The following is an 18,530-nucleotide window of genomic DNA, read 5'->3' as shown; positions in this document are numbered from 1 at the left end:
CCAGAAACTGTGCCCTCTCGCCCTTCAAAAAGAGAATGTAGAAAATACACAGCTCTCCCTTGAAAGCTGGAGAACAGCTGATGTGCTACTCTTATCAGTTATTCCTAACAGCTGAGAAATCTGATCAAGCTGGTCAATAATTGAGCACAGGGGCACAGCCTGCCTGCGTGCTGGATAAAAGTTGATTTCCTGGGGGGTAGGAATTGCAGTAGGAAGGAAGGGGTTTGTTGTCTGCTGTAAAAGGTTTGTTGGCCTTGGAATAGCTATGCAGTCAGGGCTTGGGAGTCCACTGTACCTCTTCTGTAGGTTGGAAAGTTTATGTGAAGATAGAAGTTAGCTTTTTCCCTTTTTCTTTTAAGGGCTATAACTTGTCTGGGGGTTGGCTTCTGATAAGGAAGAAGCTGGCAACTATTACATGTGTATGGTGTATCTTCAAGGAGAGTTAACTTCTAAGGGCTTGTGGCTTTTGGTAGGTTTGATGCAAAACATGTGCAATGGTTACTTGTATATTAAATGCTGCTTGAGAGTTTAGTATCCAAGAATGAAGGGTTAATTTTATAGCCAAGAGGCTTGGCTTTCTGCTGGTGGGTGGTTGTGTCAACTCCTTGATTGAACATGTAAGTGGTTCTAGGGAGTGCAAAGGGATGAGTGGGGATAATTGGGACCTAATTATGCTTAGTGAGCAAGTGGTCTGGTGTTCAGAGTTGTCAGAATAAATTAGAGAAGGAGGAAAGAGGTATCTTAGACCACTTCTCTGAGCAGATAAACGTTCATGATTAGTCTTAAAACTTGAACAACACTTCTTGCACTTGGTATGATGTTTACTGAATGTTTTACCTACTGTGAGGAACAGTGAAAGAGGAACTGCTGCAGTCTGTGGTTGTAGACAAGCTCTTGTTTTGTGTGGACCTTCCTCAGGTGGGTAAACAGAGGTGGGAATGCAATAAACGTAGCGGAGTCATTGTGTTAGGAAGTCATTCTGCCTGGGGTGCTCCCTTATGAAAGCTGCTAGGGTAACAAAACTTAGATGTTTTTTGGTCCTTGTTGCTTTTGGTTTTAATTCCCAGGACAGCAGGTTATGCTGACGTGCAGGAATAATTCTGTCACCTTAGTTCCTGACACTATTGACAGCAGTTACAACAGAATAAACAAATAAGTTAAGGGGGAAGTGTAAAAGGAAGAGGCTAGCCTCACGTAGTATCTCTTATTTTAAAGTAATTCCTCTTTTTTTTTTTTTTTTTAGAAGTGCTTGAGCTTCAGATATGCTGTGTTAGTGTTCTCCTGGTTCCTTCAGGGGAATGGAGGTAAGTGTAGTTTGATGTTCAGTTCACGTGCTGTTCTGTTTTTCTGTCTGTTGCTTTTACCCATGTGCAAGTCAGGTCCTGGACAGGCAGCATGCAAACAGTGTGATCAAACTGGGGAAAGTACTACATTTTTTTTATTTAAAAAAAAAAAAAAAAGAGCTTTTATGGCATGTAACTTTACAGTGACTGTAATTTAGCAGTTTTATACAGCTTAAAGACAAAAATCCAGGAATCCAGCTGGAAGTGAGGTATTTTTTGTATAAAAATATATGCGATCTACTTCTTAAAGTAAGCACCACTATAAATATTGCTTTAATATCTTAATCTCCAAGTGTTACAAAACAAGCATTGTGTGATTGAGTTTGTCTTTTTTGAGGAAATGTGATCTGTGGCAAAGGTGTGTGGCTATGCTGCCTCAACTTACCTGATATGACTCGGATTCGAAATAAAGCTTCAGTTTTTCAGCAATTCTTCCATAATTCTTCCATACATCAGAAGATTTCATTACAATTTCATCTTTATAGGTGTAAATTGTGTCCTTTTCTTCTTTCTGTCTTTGCTTAGTGTAGATATTAGTTGCCCATTATGTAATTGTATTCTGAAGCTATGTTCCTTCAACCTGCAAAGAGATCCTTAGCAGAAAGAAAATGTGTAAGACAAGAAGACATTCAATGACATGGTTTGTCAGCACTGCACAGAAGTTTTAAATGGGTCTGTTTTTGACATACAGTCAATATCAAGTTACTAACATATGGACAGTTTTGCTCAGAAGGGTGTCTGTCCATTCACATATGCAGCATTTGTCAAATGTTCTGTTTTCTTTAGGAAGAGAATCATTCATCATGTTACGATCAGTGTTCAGTGGAAAGCTGATCAAGAGGTATAATAACCATTAATTCATGTTTGTCCATAGATGTGAACTATGGAGATCCACGTTGTTTATAAGAAAATAATAAAAATATTCAAATATATGGGGTCTTAAAACTCTCTCATATAATTTTGAGGGAGTTTTCCCTGAAATTGGAGTGGGAAGGAGCTAGCATTTAGATTTGCTGTATGCTGGGGAAAATACTCTTGGAACTGGGGAAACTGCTAATGGCTCTTGGGTGTGGTGTCTTAACTGGAAAGAGAAGTAGAAGAGAGTCATTTCTCCTGATGTATTAATGTATTATGCTGGGTTTATGTCAAGAGCCACTCTGAGAAACTTCCATGATGCATAAATGCTAGAATTCCTAAGGCAGAAAGAAGAGGTGGTTTCATATTTGTATCATACCACCCCTTCCGTTTTAACCACTGAGTTAGATTCTCTTCAGGAAAGAAATCATGAATATCAGTGAATTTAGTGTTTGATAGCAGTGCTGACAAAGAGGGAACAGCAGGCTTGTATGGACAAGGCAGACTTAACAGATCCCATACTGATTACATGGTTAAGATGCTGATTGAGAAGAACTTTCACCCTAACTGATGTGATAGTCTTATTCTTCTCCTCTGTAGGTTTTCCCTCTCTCCATTTGGAGCTGTGACCAGGCCTTTGACAAATGCTTAATTTGGAGTACTCAGGCTTAAAATAGAGACTTTTAAAAATCTTTAATTGGGGCTAAGTGCTAGTTCCTTCATGAGGTTCATTGTTTTGAACAAGGAAGCAAGACTAAAGAGTTAACTGCTTCCAATTGTAAATACATCAGTGGCAGGCACATTACAAAGCTCTATACAATCCTGTAGAGTAAATGGTGGACAGCTCATCACAATTAGGCATGGTCATAATGAAGAGCCAAAAGAGAGAAAAGAGGGCATGGGGAAAAACAGACCTTTTACAAATGTTTTATATGAAGAGAAATTATAGCTAAAAGGGATAGTTAATTAGTTTAAAGACTAGATGATAATGCCTTCGCTTTGCAGAAGAAGAAAACTTTGAAAGCATGGAAAATGGGTGAGTTTCTAGCAGCTGATCTGGAAAAAGAGAAAACAATTCAAAGCAATACTGTACGTGGGTGTTTCTCAAAAGAAACTGTGGTGGGAAGTGTGTGAGCTGAGTAATTTACTCTTAGCAGAGACGGTAGGCACTGTTTTGTTTAGCATGGACCCTGCACATAGCCTTGTTTTCACAGGAATGCATCTGTATTATTACAGGTGCTTATCAGAGACATAGATGCTTATGGTCTGCTTCCCAGCTTTGCATACCGCCATAGGAAGGCAAAACCCCATCTGGCCTGTGCTGAGAAGGTTGCACAGAGGAGCAAGGTTACAGTCAGGCTTGTGCTTAGCCTCTGCAGTGTGCTGGCTAACCAGTCACCTATAAAACCAACGTGCATTCTGATACATGTTATTTGGAGGAGAAATAAAATAGCAAAAATTTGTATCATGATCCTCTAAGCAGCAGCATGTATAATGTATAGTGTTGCCTGTGAGATATATCCTGCGTGATGCTTCCTGGAGATGGGGCTTTTCTAGCATCAGTGAAGTTTGAGAGCATCTTTCCTTCCACTGCTCCCACTGTGTGTATCGTGGGTAAGAGACATCTGTGTGTCGTTAATGGAAATGCACGCTCTCTACACGGACTCTCTTGTTTGGGTATGTGTATGATGGCAGTCATTTCTCACCAAATTCAGTTGAGTTTCTGCTGCTGGAATGAACTTGCTGCTTCTACTGCTGGCTTGGGTATTTCTAGGTTATGCCAGAGCTTCTGAGAACTGCACAGTAGATGCAACCTTTACTTTGTAGGCTGGGATTTGGAAACTACAGTCCTCGCTCCCTATGACAGCTATGGAGACAATATTGTTTATTACTATCTATCTCTGTCACGTGGCACAAAATAAACTGCATTATAGTAGTATGTGTAACATGCCTTCTGCTTGCAAAAAGGACATAAATTTGTCATAAGAGCCTGGTATTTTGTTGGTAAGTGGGTGGCTGGTATGGGACTGCTTCAGTCTCTCCTATCCCAGGGAAAGTGAAATGCCCTGTAGGGAAGTAAGGAGGAGGCTGGTACCGTGGTTGTGTTTACCCTGTCTCCTGGCCCATCTGAGCTGTTGGTACCCCTGTGATCTTGCTTTTGCAAGTTGCCTTCTACTACCATCTCCCTTAGTCTCTGAGGGGAAATAATGTTCAGCTGCATATCCCAGGAGTTGTGATAGTGCCTCAACAACCCATCATTTCCGCAGTGATTTTGTAGCTAAAGCTGGGATACAACAGACAGAATTTTAAAAAGGACTTGATATTAGCCTAGCTTTATTGCTATTGAAGTCAGTGGTAAGACTTGTGTGGGAACAAAGTTAAGCCTGTTTTCAACACTTTAAAAAAATCCTTCCTGGAAAATTTTATTCTTTTTATTAGCTGTATGCATTGGCTTGTTCTGGTTTCATAGGCAATACTGTAGCAAAAACTTTGTCTTTCAGTATCGTTCTCTTGCAGCCCCCAAGTCAATGTTTTTGTGACTACCCTTTTCTTTAAATCCCTTCCAATAAGATCTACTTTAGCATTTCAATATGCGCAAATAATATGGATTCATGCCCCCAACTACATTTGCCCTGTACATGAATAAACAGTAGCACCAGGAACTTAAAGGATAAAACTGGTGTCAGTGGCTTTATTGGGATGTTTGTGAATGTAAGCCCTTAAAAATTACACTTTGTTAGTGCAAATGTGTGTAGAAGACAACCCAGAATCACAGCAGACAGGTACACTGCTGAATGCTCAGAAGGGCAAGCGCAGGAGTGTAAAACTGGGAGTTGTATCCAAATTAGATTGATCAGGTCTTTCCAAACACTTCTTAAATGGAGTTTTGTAGGAGAAAAAGATGTATTTATATTATATAGTATAAAAATAAAGTAACACTTGCTGGGTGCTTGCCTTAGTTTAGATTTAATGTAGGGCTGATGTAGGCTGTGATACCAGAAGGAAGAATGGAGGATGCTGCTAGAAGGATAACAGACGTGTGAACGTATTCTGAAAGAGACGTGTCCCTAAAATAATAATATGCAGATAAAACATTACAAGAAAGACCTATGTGAAAATTTGGAAATAATGAATAGGGTTTTGTACTGTATGGAGACATAAAATCCTAGGGTAAAGTAGGAAGTTGGAAGAAAATGTACTTTCCACTCAGCTGTCTAAAAGTAAATTATTGTTGCTTTCATATCTATGGTTATGTAGAGACTGCAATTTCAATAATTTATTCGGCTTCTCTGCAGAAAGCTATCCTGAAGCTGTAAAAAATCTCTTTAACTCTGGTCTTTAGGTGGGTAGGTGCATCCGTACCAGATCAGTCCATGTCTGTCACTTTACAGAAATATCCAACTCAGAACCAGAAATCTCTGAACTTCAGTGTAACAGAAGCAAGGCTCTTTCATATGCTACCCAGAAGCTGGGACAGAGAACTAAACATCTTTAGAAGAGTGTTTGAGATTTTTTTTAACTGTGGGGTTAAGCAGGGCGGCAAATATGGAGGTGATCCAAACCCAAGAATGCGTAACACAAATTACTGGAGCATATGTAGAATATATTTGAGAGAGAGGTGGGAGCAAATAATGAGAAAATCTAAGATTTTAAAGGTCATGGTGACAAGGAGAGGTAGCAATTGAAGAAGGCCAGACCTATAATACTTGTAGTTAAAGCAAGTTTTATTAAGTTCTTCTATCAGTCTGTGACAGTATGCACATGGTATTCTGAGAAGACGCCACTCAGTTGTTTGGTAAAATCCTAAGAGAAGCAAAGGTGGCTGAGATGAAGATGTCAGGGTCAGACTGTGGGGTCTCAGTGGATAACGAAGTCTCTGCTAAATGGCACCACAGATGTGGGCAATTGTGATGAAGAAATCTCGCTGTTACAAAAGGTTGGGTTCTTCTGGAAGGTTGTTTGGTAAGACTGAACACAGCAGCCTGACCACCTTGCCTCTGTTGTGATGGGTAGCGCATTTGTGGTGTTGGTTGTATCAGGCTGAGTCTGTAAAAACCAAGCTTCCTCATGGGCTGCCATTTACATAAACAGTAAGATTCATGCTAAGCTTCAGTATCTGAGAATGTGAGCCCTATTTGCTAAAATTCAAATGCTAGTGTTTAACTAGAAAGTGTTCTTTGTGACCAGGTATTTTTGTCACATCAAAACCTATCAAAATTCTTTTAGCTGTAAGATTTATTCATAATTGAAAACTTGTTATTTAATCTAGAGCTTAAATGTAGTTACATATGCCAACTTAATGCCACAAAATAGTCTAAGAATATTCTTAAGCAGTATGTCAGCTAAATTTTATTGCAGGTCCATTAGTATTACCATTAAGCTGCTGACTAAAGGTCATAATGAATACTTACTATTTTATATCACCCAGGAGCTACTAAGCACAGCTGGAGTGTATTTTACTACTTGAACACACGTAATACTCAACAAATCATTGATCAGTGGATATGTCCATCTTATCAATGTACTTTGCCCAAGTATGCAGCAATTCTTCCAGTGTGCATTGCATAATAGACTGAGGAATTAAAAAATATCTTATTAAATGGCTTGGTGTTACAGTTCTATTTTAGGTACTGCCTATAACTGTGTGGTTGCATTGATATTTCAAAAACCCAGTCAGGTCTTACATGACTTTGTCTGACCAGTTCAACAAGTGGGAAAACTACTGTTGAGATTCCTGATACTTAAGATGATGGGAAAAGTTATTCTGGAGATTTTATCAAATTGATGCTTTATTGATATTTGTTTTCTGTATCTTCCCACATCATCTTACATCATTCCTCCTATTGAGATCAAGTTCTACTGGAGCAGCAAGAAGATTATGTCCTTCGAATTGTAATAGTTTCTAACAGCTATTGCAAAATATTCCTTAACCCTTCATAAATCCATTTTGTGCATTCAGAATGGATTTTTAAAAAAGGTAATATAATGATAAATTTATCAAAAGAGATGGTTTAATTTATATAATTACTTAAACTTATTTCTTGTGAGAAGATAAAAAGGATCATGCTGAGGTACGTGAGCAGGATGGACTTGGGATTTGTTCAGCTGTTATCTAATGGATTCTCTGTAGTTCAACATAATTTGCAATAGGGAAGCCTTGTCTTTAGGGTAGAAGTATTTGATCACTTCAAGTACTAGTATTTGCCATGTCCAGGCGATTTCATGAGTACACACAGCTACTCAAGACAAAGGGGCAACTTCTTTATGACAAAATATTCCACAGTTCTCTTGGTTCTATTTCTTTTCCCTGCAGAAAGTCTCTGAAACTACATGCTACATTCAATTTCACATTCATTTCAGCAGCAATGACACTGTAAACCTACTCATTTCTTACAGGGCTTTTGCAATATGTATTTTAGCATAGACATTCAGCAGTGACTGACTTTTGATCTAAAATGAACTAAAAATATTTTATTATCAAAAATTGTGTGTGCCTGTGTGGGTGAGTGAGGGAGCAAGGTTAGCCCTCAGCTGTATTTTTCTTGAGTGTCTTCTGACATAAACTTGTTCAAAAGAGAATTATTTACATTCAGAGCTATATTAACAAATGAAAATGGGATCCTCATCTGGAAGATTTGCTTTAAGGCCTTCAGGTGAGCAAATTTATTTCCTTTCCTTCCTAAACACCTTTTTTCTTTTAAGTCACATCTCCTTCCTCTTTAGTCCATTATCACTAGGCAAACTCATAGTAGTAGTAAACTGCAAGGCAAAAAAAGAGTAATATTATCATGGAAGAATGCCTCCGTGGTCTCATTAGTCTAGGCAGTTAGGTAGGTCATTTGCCACTGTTGGTGGTGACTTGATGTTTGAATGTTGATGTTCTCTAAACCTCAACCTGGCTGAAGCTGGTAGTGTACCTGAGGTTACGGAATACCAGTGCTCAGAGGTATCCTGATCTCATTGTTAATGCCAAGATTATGTGCTCATCAGGTGGCGCATAGCAGAGCTCGAAGTTGAAATGCTGCCTTCCCATAAAGGGGTAAAGTAGATGCATCTTAGCTGTAAATCTTACTTTCTTGGCAGGCTGCTCTAAACTGGAATATCTTAGTCTGGGGAGAATGGCAAAGCTACATTGAGAAGCAGTGGAAATTGAAAAATGCAAGCAGAAAAATGGGAATGAAAATTGAGAGTTATTTTAAGAGTATCAGAGACTGAAAAAGCCAGAATTTCTGTTCTGTATCAGAGAGAAATAGAAGGCAGCCTTGGAGTAAATCAGTTAAGCTATATATACCCTTATCTGTCTATTGATATCTCTATTTAAGTTCTCATAAACTAGAAGTAATGAAGTATAAAAACTGAAGAGGAAAACTAAGACATGAGGGATCCTGCCGACAGTATCCAGGACAATAGGTTTTCTAGCTTATTTAGAGACCCAAAGAAAAAATCCCCTGAGCCCCAAGAACTGTATAGATCCTTTAACAGATGGAAACTTCAAGATTGTTTATACTGGAGGAAAAAAAAAGCAAACAAAAAACCAACACAACCAACCAAAAAAACCCACCAGATAAGATCAAATAAATAGAATCATAGAATCATTAAGGTTGAAAAAAAACCTCCAAATACTTATGCTATGTTTTGAAAGAAACATGGTATTGTGTCCAAATGCCATGTCAATGCAATGAACAACTTCAATTAGTAGTTTAATTAGTCTTGAACTAAAAAAAATCATTAAAAAAACTTTTCTAAAATGACCTCACTGCAAGAGTCCTAAAGGACTTGGCTGAGCTGATCTCTGGTTTACCTGTTTGTTGACGTATGTGATTTTGCACTTATTTTAAACCATGGAGTGATGATATTGTACTGGTGTTCAGAACTGTAAGCAGAATGGTTTTGACTTGTATAGACGAGTCAACTTGCAATTAATGCAGGTAAGCTAATGGAAAAGTTGGTAGTGAATTCAGCAGACAAAGAATTGCATAATGGGAGCTTGCTTTATGGCTGTCAGCATAGTTTTATGATGAAAAGACCTTGTCAGGGAAGCTTTCAGTTTTCTTCATGCAATTACGAATCTAATGAATGGATGGTGTACACATTGAGTATTTAGGCTTCAAAGAACTTTGGATGCTGTGTCTGGATTAAGAGGGATGCTAGCACTTTGCATTGTTGCTGCAGTATGAAACAAGGAAACTGAAAATGGGCTCACTGACAGATGCTGGAGAGCAGATCTCAGCAGAGAGCCCTCATTGCATTGGATGCTTCCAAGGGTATTCTGTTGGGATTGTTTCTGGCAGTGTTCAATGTCATCCTCAGTGGCTGGACAGCAAGCATGACAAATATGGCCAAGAACATGTGTGAGCAACGATTGGTGGTAAATTATGAGAGAGGACGTCCTTAGGTTTTTACCACTTCATATCATACAGACTTGGCCTTCTTGTAATATGTATTTGGATGCACCCAGTTATAAGCTTGTACAAAGGAGGCAAGTTTAAACAGAAAGGGTAACTGTCTTGTGAAACAGTCATTGCCTTAAAAGATGCTGAGGTTGCAGTAGAAGGAGTGCTAAACTGGAGTTCCTAGGGAGATGGTGTGCTCAGAAAGGCCTGTGGGATCCCTGGATGCTTACCTGGCAGCGGTGGGCTGGTAGGCTCTTACCTCCTAGGAGTAACTAAGAGGTTGCCAATCAATACCTTGCTAACTGTTCTCTTCCTAGTATTATCTGTGGAGGCATCCTGTCTTTGATATTGTATTTCATGCCCCTTTAACTCTGTTATTGACAGAATGTTATGAAGCAGAAAAAAATGAGGTACACACGCTATTTGAAAGAAAAGTACAAGTGCATAAATACTGCCCCAAAATGGTCTTGTGGTTGAGGCAGTAAAGGTAGACTTGGGTGTCCTGGAGCTGTTACTGGTTTTGTGCAAGTTTTCTGTGCAACTTAGAGCTGTTTTTAACCTCCTGGAGCATCCCATTGTGGTCAGGGAGATGAGATTCTGGTCTCTACTCTTGAGGTAGATTTCCTCTGGGACACTGTAGAAATCACACTGTGTGTTGGGTTCCCATTTGTAAATAAGGCTAATGTGTCTTCCCAGTCTTGGAGGCACTGTGAAGGTGAACACATTAACAACAGTGTAAGAATCCTGCAGCAGTGAGCACCTTAGGGAAACCTCTGAGTAAATGAGACAAATGTGGTATGAGGGGGGTGGATAAAAGTGAATCGTCTGGGAGAAACCTTCTCTCAGAAGAAAAATACCAGACAGTTGTCTTGAAAGCTGACTGCACATTTGTTTTAAGGAGACTTTTAAATGCTTGAGACTTAATTCTGAATGTATTGGCTTTTGTGTATTCATGTAAGCGCTTCAGTTCCTTGTACGCATTGGATATCCATTTACATTCAAGAATGCATCACTCCTTTATTAAATATACACTCTGAGGTCCTAACATACTGGCTCCAAGTAGTGGTTCTCCATTCATGTGTACTTTACCCCTTCTAAAACATTTAGTTCTGTGTAAAACATTTAACTTCCTTGCTATCTGTAAGTATTGTGGTAGCCATCTGCCTAGCTAAGGGAGACAAAGATTAGCTGTTTATTAACATAAATAGTGTTTTAAACCTCACCGAGGCTTTTTAAATAACAGAGATGCAAAGATATCTTAATACAAAAATGGTTTGGGATTAAATGTAATGTACAGAGAAATAAGTGTATATGTTAGAAAACCAGAATAATGTTCAAACTAGTCAAAATAAGTACTTATTTGTTTTAAAAAATGTTTACTGTTTAAAACTTCTAATATTTGGTTTTTGCTTTTAGGTAGCCAGAATCTTCTTACTAACACTTTTTCCCAAATTCTTTGCAAGGTGTAGTAGCTAAGTAATTTGATAGCTAACTGACAATAATTAGCCTATTAAGATGATTAATGCTTATTCAGGACATTTAATTTGCTTGCTATAAGCACGGTGAGACAGCTAATTTGAAGTTATGCCAAATGCAGTATTTAGTTTTTATATACAACATTTGTTTGGCTTTCCAAATGTAAAATAATTGACAAGAATAATCATAGCCATGGATGTTAGGTCAGCAAGTTTTCATTTCTCCTTTTAATAACAATGATGTGCTACTTAGTGAACCAATTAGCAAGGTAAACTTTACTTGCATTAAAAAAATGCATAAGGCTAAGGAAGAATTTCTAAATTGTAGTTAATGAAATGTCAGCGAAGATGCATACTCTGTCACTTTTGCCCAGGTGAAAACCATCTGTCCTAGACAGATAGCATTTCTCCAACTCGTCACAAGGAAGAAGGATCCAAGGTCATTTTTATATACCTTGTGATCAGGGTTGAAATTATATATTTATTTTTTTGATTTATGAAAGTCAATTAAACTACTACACCTGAGCCAGAGGTTCAAATAAATAGACAGTGAAAGAATAAATTTCTTCAGTCATTGCTACAACCCTCCCTCACTTTTTTTTTTTTTTATCCTGGGAAAAGCCTACATTTTGTGTGGCTCTTGCATCCTTTTTTGGCATATTTGGAGAGGCACCATTTCTCTTCTGCTGGCTGGCCAGGTTCTTTGCTCCAGATAGCAGGACATGCTGTAAAACTTGGTGCTCTTCACCAAACTGCCCCTGGATTTGAAACTGGCCTCCCTAAGAGCACTCTAAAGGGGTGAGCCAGTAGGGGAGCCATGTCAGGGCTTGTAGGGAGAAAAAAACTTCTGCAATTGTCTGGAAAGCAATCTGATCTTTTTGGAAGCTAAGGGCAAGGTGTTTCTTCACTATAACTGTTGACATTTTCTTTAAAATTTGACTTGGGTTTCTGCCTCTGAGGCAGAATACTTTATAAAAACCTACTGTGGACATCATAGAGAAGTAGGTAGCACAATCTAAATCCACATAACCTGCAATCTAATCGTCTCTGCTTAATAAACGTCTCCGCTTGTTTGGCACAAAAGGCATTTTCAGTTAAGTAAATGGCAGTGGCTGGAGATGGGGATTGCTGATGGGGAAACAGAAGGGTCTACTTTTGTGAAGTGCCCTACATTTTTTTTTAACCATCTATCAACCTCAAATTTGAAATACTACTACATTTCCCAAGTATATTTGTTCTTGTTCATGCCATTGCTTCATCAAACTGCTGAGAAAGCAAAGTGGCCGGATGCTTTCTGACTGATGAATAAGAGGAGGAAGAGGCAATTGTTCTCTTAGAGGTGATGACAAAACCCAAAGTCTCTGTCCGTTGCCCAGGGTCCTTCTAACCTTTTGTTATTCAGAGGAAGCTGGCAGTTTGTATTAATCCGTATAAAAATAGTGGAGCTATTTCTGTCCACATGATCTCCCCTACCCTGAAATGATCACAAGCTAATAGTGCAGGTTATAGCCTGCATTTATCCCAGCACTTCCACTTTGTCGCCAAAGCAGTGTCATAGCATTTACGACTGTCTTGCAAGGAGCCAATTAGCATGTCCTGAATCCAGTTGAAGTAGAATATAATAGCTCTGTCTGCACTAGTAAACTAAGCAAGGCCAGGCACGGACTCGAATACAGCACTGCAAATGTTCGTAGGGCTTTGCTGCTATCATGTTTATGGTGTGATGTTGTTGATGCCAACTAGCTCTCTCCCAGATGATGCCCAGGTGTGGGTGAGGGGGTTGCACTGGCCAGAGGTTTTCCAATAAGCTGTGTGGATGAGGGCCCACATGGTGTGTGAGGTTCAAGAACCTGGCCTAGAGCTGAGCCATGCCACACCATGGAGGCCTTTGTCTGGTTTTGCTTACAATTCCAGCCAAAGACACATGAGAAAATGTTCATTAAGGTCATGGGGGCTCACTGGACACCCACCACCTTCTTAGGTTGTCTTTATTTTTTGATTGGCATCTCCCTGTACTTCATTACCACCTTTCTAATTTAGAGGAGCATGGGGACCAATTTAAAATCCACTGAAACAGCCTTTGGCTCTCTGCAGTGGATCCTGGATCAGGGCCAGGGGGTAAACTGCTAGTGGCAAGCTTACAGTAGTGTTCCCCTTGTGGGTGCCACTGCTGGGGTTACTGGGGTGGCTGGAGATCTTCACAAAAGCAGCTTGTCACAGGGTTAACCTGCCAAGCTGTGAGGTCTCAGGGGAATTGCTCCAGAGTTTTAAAAACAATTACAGTTCTCTCTCTGTGTCTATTGGACTAGCATACACTTCCAACATGGAGAAGTTTTTTGGCTATGATGAAGCTCCCTCTGTCTATGTACTCCAGCTAATCTAATCAGAGATTAATTTGCCTCTTTATTAGCTCAGTAGTCAAACACATGATGTAGCTATTTTGTGAGCTCACCTCTAAAACAGATTATAGCAGTGCTAAAAAAAAAAAAAAAAATAGCCTCCTAGCATTGCAGATATATCCACTTAGTACTATACTAGTCATGCATTAAAAATGCTTCTGATCTGGTATTACCAGGGAAAATTAACTGTAAACTGAAAGGAAAAGTGGTACATCATGCTTCAGACTCACTCTTTCAAGCATGGATTTATTCAGATCTAGTGCCTGAGCAATTTAAGTACATTAGTCAGTAATTCAGCTCTACTTATTCACAGGTAAAAAAGTCATCATTTTCTTAGTTTCGTGAAAATTGTTCTGATGGAAATGCAGATCTTCAGGAAAAGCTCTGACATGGTTTAAATAGTCCGTTCCCTATTGCTGATCACTTATATGGGGCCAAGGTCTGTCCCAGTGGAGGCAAAGTTCTCAGCTAAAGCAAAACAGTGAAAGTGTTCATGGGAGAGCAGCTGTCTAAGAAAAGTTGCTGCTTTCCTGCATTCCACCCAGGCAGGTAGTTGAAAAGCGGTAAGGATGCATCACTAATAAATAAATCAACCCGACCAGTTATTGCAGCAAATGCATTTCTTTAAATTGAAGCAATATGTGTTTGAAACATGTTGAGGCTTAGAGAGTAGGGTCCACAGTAGGCTTTCCAATGAAGGAATATTTTATTTTTTTCATTACAGATATGATCGTTCATACTTGGGTTTCTTTGCTGTTGAAAACTTAGCCAAAACTTGAAAGTGTTTGATGTAGTCGGGCAGCCTTGAATTCACCATACACAAGCTAAAAATCCAGTGATGTGGAAGTCGCAGTTGAATTATTTATTTATTTACGATTTCAGCTGTGGTTTGCTACATTCTGCTCCCTTCTTTTTAAATACCACCTGAAGGTCCCTGGTTGTTTGTGCATCACTGATACAATTCTTTTGCAACAGAAAAACAAAAGAAGGCACTAGTGCTTTGAATAGAGGGTGCCTGATTGATAAGCTAGTTGCAGCCAAACCTGCTCTGGCTAATTGTCTTTCAAATGCCCTCATTAATCAAACAGAGGAGTAACTCTGACAGGAGGGCTGTCACTGTTTTCATGATTTCCTAGCACTCCTGCGCAGTGTGAGACCTGGCTGCATCCCCAGCCCATGGCCTTTAAAGTGGTTTGAATGCCTGCTTGCTGCGGAGCACACCTGGCTTTGGCGGGATGGGGGCCTGCCCAATGCCGAGGCATCATCTATCCCCGGAGACCAATTTAGCAGTTACTTAATGATTCATAGCGTGATGTCTGGAAATGAGTGCTCCACACGATAACATACATAAACAAATTTAATTAGTTTTCCCCTTTTTTGCATAAGTAGCCACCAGTGTATTAAAGCTGCAAATAAACCAGGTAGGCTGCCTGAAAAGCATTGAAGCTGGTTAACAGCCTGTCTTTGAAAAAGGCAGTGGTGGTTTCTTTCAGCTGCTGATAGTCAGTGGTGCTGGCTTGGTCCGCTCCTGGGGTTGCCAGGTCCTCTTGTTATGGAAGAGGGAAGCAGTGATCACAGCTATTTTCTACTCTAGATGTAGAATTGTGTACCTACAGAAAAGGCTTCAAGCCATCTCTTGTCTGCTCCCATTCAAGGCTGCAGAATATAGAAGTTTTTTGGAAGTGTTTCTCAAGTGTTTCATATATTTCCCATTTGCAGTCTGTTCTAAGTATCTGAACACCTTAGGTTTATGTTTACTGAATGATTTTTTTTTATTTTGGCATTTGACATGGGATTTTTTTATTTTGGGATTTCCATACATGAGGACACTAAAATTATTTCTAGTTGCGCACACTAAAAAGTAAGGCGAAGTGCTTCATCTTTAAGAAAGTAAATTGAAGGCTTAAGTGACAGGGTGACTCTTTTTTTTTCACCTCTTGCAACATTGCACAATTAACACTTGTGCTATATGAATTGTAAGGAGGTTTTGTTTCTCTGCTGTTAAGTGCTTCCTGTAGTCTGTGGAACAAGGTTCTAGAGCTGATTGTCCAGAATAATGTTATTCTGCTGAGGAATGCAAGTGAATATATTTGTGTGGAAAAAGCGTTGTTCTGCATATACTCATACCGTGTGAAACTTTAATAACATTCCATGCGGCTGAAAATCATTCAGTGGAGCACAAAGTATAGAAAAGTCTTGTATCAGAGGGATGCGATGAGCTCTGGGCAGCAATACAATATATAAGGGATTATATGAATGAGTTCTGCCCTTTTTCTTTTGCTTTGTTCTTTACGAGATCATGTAAGGCTGCCCATAATGTTGAGTAATGTTTGATACTTTTGGACCATGGAAGATGTTAAATGATGCGAGTTGATTTCTCGTTTAGTGCAAACTAGTTTAGATATAAACACTTTTTTTTCAGTTTTTTCCTAACCATAGTCATAAATGATCTTATCTTTTTCAAAATGTGATCCTTCTCATAGCTTTTAGGGGCTGAATGTTACTAATTGCTGCTGACTTTGATAGCCGGGTGTGACTACTGATCAGCTGGACTGGTTGCCACTGTGAAACGCTTTGGCCAGGGAAGAAGCACTGTTGCTGTTATGGTCATTCCAGTCCAATGTGAATGTTCACAGGCACAGTTGTGTTCATAAACGTTTCTGGTTGGCTTGTCCAACGTGCTGGTAAAGACATGTATTTCAGATCATGCATTAATTAGAAGAGTGTGTTCCATCCTAAAATGAATTAGAACTAGCTAATCTGCAAGTTAAACGAAAGTGCAAGCTCGCACTAGAAGATAAGCGATGTTTATTTTAACATTGTGTTAGTTGATGTTTCCAAAACGATTCACATTCTTAGCTGGTCTTTTCCTCTTCATTTGGGAACAGCTTCCAGACTGAGGGTAATATTAATTCCTGCGAGGAGTGCCTTTTTCTTTAATAGGGAAGTTCTTGCAGATCTTGGTTTTAGATTGCAAACTGCCTTTGCTTTCCTAAGTGTGCGCAGGAAAATCATGGCACAGAATGTGTCAGTTCAGGTGTCCTGCAGTCACCACTGTATAAGCATACTTGATCAAGGGGGACCAAAACTTGGTTTAAGATATTTTACTCTGCAAGTGAAATTCTGTCTCCAGCAAGTTCAGTGGGGATCCTGTTATTGACCTCAGTGGGGTCAAATTTTGCTCCAGGTCTTTAGCTTTTGTTCAGGTATTGCCACCATGAAAGCAATTTGGACAGAGGGTGGGTGGGTTCTGGGGGGACAAGATTGCTTTTGACCTTTCTTTTAGAAATTTAACAGATTTTTTAGCTCATTTGTGCCAGTACCTCCCAATGCCCATTTTCGGACAGTATTTTCTCTGTCTTGCTATTAATTTTATATCAAGGCATTTTATTTTACTGTGAGGGTCAGGTCTCCAAGTGCTGTGATTGATAGAGTGTATACTGGGGTGGCTACTGCCTCTTTCTTTCTCTTTAGTAACCAAAAGCTAAGAGCTTTATGGGGTATATTTAAAAACTAGGTACCTGCTCCTAAAACTTGACTGGCTTTCACCAGTGGCCAGTAGCATGGAGGTAAACATTTCCCAGTGGCTGTGATTAATTTTCCGGACTCATTCAATGCCTTTATATTGTACTCTGTGGGCATTCATAAGGATTTCTAATCAGTGCCACCATGCCCCTTATAAATCTGTTCTCAGGACTTTGTCTTAGTAATAAAAGCTTGTCCTGCTGTGAAACATGACTTGAAGGTCTCCACATACAGGCAGAATTATTCTTATTTTTACTGCATTTGAAAAGCCTTTCTTACATGTTGCCCTCATCCTACAGAAACATGTTCTGTATTTTTTGCTGTGTATAACACAAAACCAATGAATTTTTAAAATTGAGATATGTAGACCACTAGCTACTTCTGTACAGAAATTGTGAAGGGGAATCAGTCCTAAATTAATCTATAAAAATAATGCCATGAACAAAATACTTGCTCTTTCCTTAAGAAAAACACTTGACAGTGTACAGAGAGTGATACCTAGAAAAAGAACAGAGCTGTGAGATTTGGGAACACAGAGGAATGAGAGACCTTCAGACAAAGGAGTGGTTTTGTCAAGTTCAGTTGTTAACTTTAATTAGGCCACTTAAATCCATATATGCTTCCTTTCTACTACTGTTTATTGTGGGCTGTATGGTTACAGCCTTGTAACTGTCATCTGGATGCTTGTGCTGGCTGGCTGCTTCTGAAGGGCCCTTGCTGGGCCGAAGCTGTCTGCTTCTGCCTCTGTTCCTGTTGGCTCTTTGAGATGAGGCTTCCTAAAATGAGGTTGGCAGTAAGATACAATGAGGAATCAAAATTTGTGTTCAAGCACTTTTTCAAGAACTATGAGAGTTCAAACCATTTTAAACCTCCAGGTATAAGTTTTTCAGACCTTAGCGTGACATGAAGAGGGACCCTTTGAGAACAGCCAGAGCCTGATGCTCAGCGTAGTGCAGGTGCCCCCTTGACAGCCCCAGGCTGCTGCCGTTTGGTCCTTGGGGGTCTCTGACCACCTTGGTGTGCTGTGGAGCGGTGCATGACAGCTCAGCCTCTTAGGTAATTGTTGGTGTTTTCGGTGTCCTGGTAAATGAGGAGCTTGGTTTTGTCCTGTCTCCTAACTTCGGTGTGTAGTCCTTGTGATTCCTCATGGCAACTCTGCAGCCATGTAAATAAAACACTTGTTTGGGAAATAAATTGCTAGCAGTTTGCACTTCAGATCCGCATGTGGAGTACTTGCTATGCTTATGAGAAAAACACCCTGCCATTCCCATTTGAGATCAGCCATGGGTTTTAAGCTAAGCTTCTGGTTAAATGCATTGCTATGTGGGACAGTTATGAATCATTGGCAGAGAGCTTCCCTAAAAATACACTTAAGCGTAGCATGATTGCATGTAGTTAAGCACAGCAGTGTTTAAAATCTGCTAAAATTCAGGAAGTGAATAGGACATCGGTAGATGACGGCTCCAGTTTCAGAGCTGGCATTACTCACAGCTTTACGTGGGATGGGGTTCGCGTTCTGCATTCACACAAGCAGGAAAG

At 39.6% G+C, this 18,530-nt stretch overlaps 1 long non-coding RNA gene across 4 annotated transcripts in view; it reads left to right on the top strand.

Moving 5' to 3' along the window:
- The window catches only part of LOC121071076, a 150,533-nt gene that overhangs the window by 34,780 nt on the left and 97,223 nt on the right, over positions 1–18,530 (top strand). Inside the window, exon 1 of one of the 4 annotated variants that reach the window (XR_005820367.1) lies at positions 203–243. The exons of 2 other annotated variants lie outside the window; for them this stretch is intronic. This is a non-coding gene — a long non-coding RNA (uncharacterized LOC121071076). Of the gene's footprint in view, positions 1–202; positions 244–832; positions 919–18,530 lie in introns of those variants that run through there. One more of the 4 variants, XR_005820366.1, reaches the window with a different exon arrangement.

Source organism: Cygnus olor, chromosome 5 (genome assembly GCF_009769625.2).
Source record: "Cygnus olor isolate bCygOlo1 chromosome 5, bCygOlo1.pri.v2, whole genome shotgun sequence".
Lineage (NCBI taxonomy): Eukaryota > Metazoa > Chordata > Aves > Anseriformes > Anatidae > Cygnus > Cygnus olor.
Note: the sequence above shows the minus strand (reverse complement) of the source record. Positions and strands in the feature narration are given on the sequence as shown.